This window comes from Lactuca virosa, chromosome 8, assembly GCF_052849685.1.
Source record: "Lactuca virosa cultivar CGN04683 chromosome 8, Lactuca_virosa_CGN04683_v6, whole genome shotgun sequence".
Taxonomy (NCBI): Eukaryota; Viridiplantae; Streptophyta; class Magnoliopsida; order Asterales; family Asteraceae; genus Lactuca; species Lactuca virosa.
The window spans coordinates 40316171-40322648 of record NC_136433.1 but is presented as its reverse complement, the minus strand read 5'-3'; positions in this window follow the sequence as shown (position 1 = coordinate 40322648).

The following is a 6478-nucleotide window of genomic DNA, read 5'->3' as shown; positions in this document are numbered from 1 at the left end:
CTTTTATAGCTAACAGGATATGTGTTATGTGGATTGTATGTATGGTATGCTCTGGGAAACTCACTAAGCTTCGTGCTTACAGGTTTTGTTTATTGTTTCAGGTATCATCGTTTTGGAAAGGAAGGGCTCGGATTGATCGCAGTGCACAGACCTATGATTTCCGCAATGAATGATTTTGGGATGAACTCTGATAAATGTTTTACTTAATGATGATTTGAAATGTTTGGAATAAATGATATCTATTTTTAGGTTATATTAAAAATGAAATTTTTACCCCTGATTTTTGGGTCGTTACATCACCCCAAGCTTAAAATTAAGCATTGTCCTCAATGCTTAGGATGAGAGTAAGAAAGGATCATATCAGGATCAAGGTGGAGGAGACTCGCGAGGACGGTACGGAAGCAACACATGGGTCGCATAATGATGTGTGGGTGGAGTTCTTGGATGCTTAAGTACACATGGATGAAAGCTTGGTCGCACAAAGGAAGCATATGAAATGGCTCGAAATTTTCTTATGAAGTGGCATATTTGTACGGGTACCCTCGCAGATGTCTGCACGGGTGGGAGGCAGCCGCGTAAGTAGGTTGCGAGGGTGGCAGTCAGACGCGCAAACATTTGCGCGGGTAAGGAACCGGCCGCGCGCAGACATCAGAATACACCTCGTGTTGGAGGAATTTTGGAGCTCGGGTTTGCGCGGGTGGGGGCAGTCTTGCAAGATTTGCGCGGGTACCCTCGAAAACTTTGTTCGGGTGGAGAGCAGCCGCGCGCGCACATCAGTTTACAACTCGTGTGGGGGTAATTTTGAGCTCGGATTTTGCGCGGGTAAGGTTGGGTCGCGCAACGTTTGTGCGGGTACCCGCGTAAGTTGCAGATTTTGACATTATTTGCAAACTTTACCAAGATCATTGCTAGACTTCAAGATGCTTATTTTTGACCAATTTCAAGCTTAGAAACACCAAAACTTCAAGCAAGATTATTTATTTACAATGCATTTATTTAACGTCTTTGCCAAGACATAGCCCCGCTTCCGTCAATCTTCATAAATCGGGATTTCCAATGTTACGTTGTCGAATTCTCCCGTGTCAAAGCCTTCATAAAATGGTTTTAAACAGTTTCCATTCACTTTGAAGATTTGATTCGTTTCCAAACTCTTGATTTCAACCGCACCATGATCAAACACTTTTAAAACAATGAAAGGTCCGTGCCATCGAGATCGCAATTTTCCCGGGAATAACTTCAAACGCGAATGATAAAGAAGAACTTTTTGACCCAAAACAAAGTGCTTTTGGGTTATGTGCTTGTCATGAAACGCTTTTGTCTTCTCTTTGCACCTTTTAAACCTTTTAGTTATCTTCTTCTTGACCACTTCCATCATTGGAGGATTCAATCTTCTTTGAGCCTCTCTCTTAGGCTTGCAATAATCTTCCATAAGAATCTTGTGTGTGCATACTTTAGGGCTTATCCCGTTTATTGGCTCAATCACATCAACCCGATACAATGGCGACATGTTGCTAGGGTACTTCATTGCTTCAAAGATGTTGAAGTGAATGATCTCTCCATCAAACTCCATAGTAATTTTCCCTTTATGGACATCAATGATCGTGTGAGCGGTATTCATGAAAGGTCTTCCAAGGAGGATCATAGATGATTTGGAAGGAGTCTTCTCTTCAATATCAATGACATAAAAATCCAAGGGAAAAACAAGTTGATTAACTTGTACTAACACATCCTCCAACACTCCTCTTGGAGACACACTTGACTTGTCCGCTAATTGAATGATTACTCCGGTTACTTCCAAAGGTCCAACATTGAGAGATTGAAAAACCGAGTATGGCATCATATTGATCGAGGCTCCAAGATCTAACATGACACTTTTCACATGCAAATCACCAATGGTACAAGGGATAGCAAATATTCTCGGATCCTTGCATTTGGGAGGTAAATTCTTTTGGATAACCGCAGACACGTTTGCATTGACTTGAATCTTTTCATTCGCTTTGAATTTCCTCTTATTGGTTCACAAATCCTTGAGGAATTTTGCATAACTTGGAATTTGATTAATAGCATTCAATAGTGGAATGTTGATTTGGACCTTGCGGAAAATTTCAAAGAATTCATTTTCTTCCTCTATCTTCTTGGAAAAGGCTAACCGGGAAGGGAAGGGTGGTGGTATGACCAATGGCGTGATGTTCTTGTTGGAAGAGTCGGGTTGATCATTGGTTGGCATAATCGGGTCCTTTGGAGTAGTTTCAACCTTCGGAGGCTCAACAACAATAACCTCATCTTCTTCTTCTCTTGAAACTCTTTTAGGGTTGCTCTCTCCAAGTGTTTTCCCATTTCTCAAGGTGATTGCACTCACATTGGGATTCTTCTCGGTTTGAGATGGAAGTTTACCCCTTTGTTCTATCTTGTTGAGAGCGGTAGCCAAGTCTCCACTGTGCTTGAATGTTGGAGAAAGTGTTCTTGGTATCTTGTTGAAATTGGGTTTGGCTTTGAGCAAGAGAAGTAACAAGTTCTTGAAGGCTCATTTGATGGTTACCACTTGATTGGCCGTGTTGTGGAGGTTGTTGGTAATTTTGAGGGGTATAATAAGTTTGTGGATATGGAGGTTTTTGGGAAGGATATTGTAGATGTTGGGGTTTCATCAAAATGTTTGGTGGATTTTGCTTTGGTGTGTATGGGTTATTCCGCCAATTTGGATTGAAGTTGTTTTGAAATCCCATGGGTCTTGGTTGACCTTGATATCCTCCCATTGCATTCACATCCTCCGGTTCACTTCCAAGTATGGGGCATTTATCCGTATAATGCCTCGTCATGGCACAAATACCACATACCATCAATTGTTGACCACTTCCCACCACCATTTGACTTAACACATTAGTCAAATCCAAGAGCTTTGATTCCAAGTGTTGAGTGTTGCTAACTTCACCAACCACTTGTGGAGAATTTCTCTTCATTTCATTTCGGGTCCCAAAGTTCCTTTGATTTTGAGAAATGGTTCCAAAAAAGTGATCTTATCTCTTGAGGTGTCTTGTTAAAGATATCACCACCACTTGAAGCATCAATCATCCTTCGATCGTTTTCATTCATACCCTCATAAAATTGTTGAAGAAGTAATTGTTCGGGTATATTGTGTTGAGGGCAACTTGTACACAAATTGTTGAATCGCTCCCAAAAATCATGAAAAGTCTCATTCTCCCCTTGACGAATCCCCAAAATGTCACTTCTTTGGCTTGAAATTCGGGAGGTGGGATAGAACTTGCTATTGAAGGCTTTGAGTAACTCTTCCCATGTATGAATAGATCCTGGTGGTAAGTTGAATAACCACTCTCTAGCTTTATCTTCCAAGGTCAGCGGGAAGGCGGTTAACTTGAAATCATCCAATGTCACATTTTCGGGCAACATGCTAACACATATCATATGAAAAGACTTCAAATGTTTTTGAGGATCTTCTCTATCCAATCCATGGAACTTGGTAAGTTGATGTATGAAACTTGACTTCAATTTAATTCCTCGGCGGTTTGCTGGATAAACAATAGCAAGAGGTGTATGAGTAACACCCGTCTCCATCATTTGTCTAAGTGTCAATTCTTGAGGGGGATTGGGTGGAAAGGGGTGATTGGGATATTGTTGCATGTAATTGGGTTGTTGTTGGTAAGGTGGGTATGGGTATTGGTTGTGATTGTACATTGGTGGTGGATAAGGTTGGTAGTTTGGGTATTGGTTGTAGGGAGGTTGTGGTTGTGGGTACATCGGGTTTTGGTACATTGGAGATTGTTGGTAATTGGGTTGATTTGGGTAATGTACTTGTTGTTAAACATGAAAAGCATTGGTTTGAGGTTGTTTGTTTTGGTGGAATTGTTGGTTGTGTGGTTGTGTAGGTTGATAATTGGGTTGGTGTTGAGGAGGGGATTGATTCCAAGGTGGCATATCAATGAGAGGTTCTTGTTGTTGTTGTCTTGGCATCTTGATTGTTTGGGTTTGGGTTGGGATTGTGAGGTGGAGTTTGATTCATGGCTATGTAGTTTTCAAACGGAATATCTTCAAAGGATTGACCAACAATTGCAGAATTCGGCTCGGTGTCGGTATCACTTGAAGTATGAACTTGATCTTCTATGTTGATTAGTGGAGGAGAGGAAGAAGCTTGAACGAGTTGTTGTAGCTTTGCTTGTTTGGCTAACTTTTTCAACCTTTTTGCTTCTTTTTCAATTTCCGGATTGTAGAGTAGTTCACCGGTTCTTGTAGACCTAGGCATAAACAATCAAATAACAATAACCAATTTCCCCGGCAACGGCGCCAAAACTTGGTTGGATGTCAAGTCAACCAAGCAAATTACACCCTTTGTTTGCAAATAAAACGTAATATAATGGTAAAAAGGGGTATCGATCCTCGGGGAAATGGTTGTATTCAATCACCAATGCAATCTAATAGAACTAGTGAAAATAAACTAACTCACTACAATTAAACTAAAAGGGGGGGGGGGTGTTATGATTGCTTGAAAACTAAAAATACTTAAATAACTAAAAACTAGCAATTAAGCAAGAAAGTGAGATGCTCAAATATTGGAGAGAATTGGTAAACCAAGGCAATTCAACACAATGAACATTTGTGTGTTTATCATTAGGATTTAACATGAAGCTTATCATTCATCCCAAATTGGTTATAGCAATCATGAAGCATGATATGCCAAGATTTCTTATAGGTAGTATGGAGGTTGGGAAAGCCCACAACACACCTTCTTAATCAAGATCAAGGGTTAATTGAAGCAATTGAACCCAAGAAGTTGATTAGCCTTAAGAATGAAGAAATCCCCAATTCCTAGAGGATGTCAATGCTTACACATCCATAAAGGAGTTATGATTCATAAGTTAGAGATGATTTCTACCATCATAAATCATTTGTTCTAAGTAAATTCAATGATTAAATGCTAAACCAAAGAAATAAACCAACAATTGCTTATTAAAGTACCAAGCTCATGATCAAAGCACTAAACAAGCATAGGAAATATGAACTAGAATCATAGACATAAGATAAATGATAAATAAGCATAAATCCTTCAAAAACCCACAAACATTCAGAGGTTTTAGCCAAGGTCTACCAAAATAGAGAGTTTAGCCACTCATGGCAATAGAACAACAATCACAAAAGTCTAATTGCATAAAGAAACTACCAAATATCTTGGAAAGATGAAAGGAAATGACTCTTGAGCTTCAAAATCGCCTCCTTCAGCTCTCCAATGGTGTAAAATCGAAAGTATGGCTGCTAGATCTCATCCCTCAAGGTAATGGCAAGCCAAATGACCAAAATGCCCAAACTGGGCAGTTGTGCGGGTACCCGCGCGACGAAAATTTCACCCGCGCAAATGTTGTTGTAATGCTATTGATCCTTCATTCCTCCACTCCACCCTTCCACTACCAAAGATTCCTTTGGTCCCCTCCATATCCATGTGATTTAAACAACCCAATCATCATTTAGCTACAAAGATGGATGCTCCAAGTCCAATTTAAAAGTTTATGACCCATCTTTACAAGCCCAAAATATCCAAGTCTTCAACTCTTTAAGGCCCAAGTCTTCTTTTATGGATCCGCCAAGCCCAATAGCGCCTCGAGAGCCCACAAGTCCGTCTTCACTCTAATCCACAATCACGATAAGCACCAAAACCCTGCAAAATACCTCATGCAGCATAAAAAGCACCCGGTACGATCCATACTAAAGAAAATAAATAAAATACAATGCAATAATGATAAAAAGATCTAAAAATATAAAATAAACTAATAAAAATAATAAAATAAAATAAGCTATCAATATATATATATATATATATATATATATATATATATATATATATATATATATATATATATATATAACGGATGAAAAACGTAACTTTAAAATATAATAAATTATTAAAATTGAAACTTACAAATACTAATAATTTAACTTTAAATGGATTCAAACTATCAGACTAAAATTATTTGAGGGGAAAAATGTAAATATGTAAAACTTACTATGAACAAAATTAAAGCTGTTATTTCCAAGAGATCTTTATGTGATATATTATATTAAAGGGCTTTACACATTTCTTATGATTTAGAATAGGCATTTTTAGTTCTGTAAAAAAACAAAATAAAATGAGCATTAGATTTTTTTCGTACACAGAAAGAGAACGAAGCAACTAGTGAAAACTGTTGTGGCTATCCAACGGCTAGAGTGAATATCTGGTATGACTATCCAATGACTATAAATCAAAGTTCTAATGAACAGTAAATCTGTGAGGGAAACTCTTGTTGGTAATATATATATATATATATATATATATATATATATATATATATATATATATATATAACATCTACATTTATTAAACTTGAAAGTACAATTTGATGTTGAAATCAACCAAAAATCCAACCAAATGGTCCATTTTCCGCTCCATAATCCTTCATGAAAATTCAAAACAAAACATGTAAGAAGTTAGAGT